The following is a 222-nucleotide window of genomic DNA, read 5'->3' as shown; positions in this document are numbered from 1 at the left end:
GGTATCCAACTAATTAGTTGATTAGTCCAAAATTTATATTTAAAATTTTGATTTATACATACATACATTTGTCTTTTGCAACCCCAGCTGATAGTTAATAGTCAATTCGTTGAGGCCTTAGTTTTATTATGTTTTTTATATTACTTATTGATTTATTTATTTTTTTTTGCAATTTTTATGAATACATTTAAGTGTAGTGTGTGCAGTTTATAAAAAATCCGG

This window comes from Rhagoletis pomonella, unplaced genomic scaffold (genome assembly GCF_013731165.1).
Source record: "Rhagoletis pomonella isolate Grant_MI unplaced genomic scaffold, Rhpom_1.0 Rhpom_scaffold_00009, whole genome shotgun sequence".
NCBI lineage: Eukaryota > Metazoa > Arthropoda > Insecta > Diptera > Tephritidae > Rhagoletis > Rhagoletis pomonella.
This window is presented reverse-complemented; position numbering follows the sequence as displayed.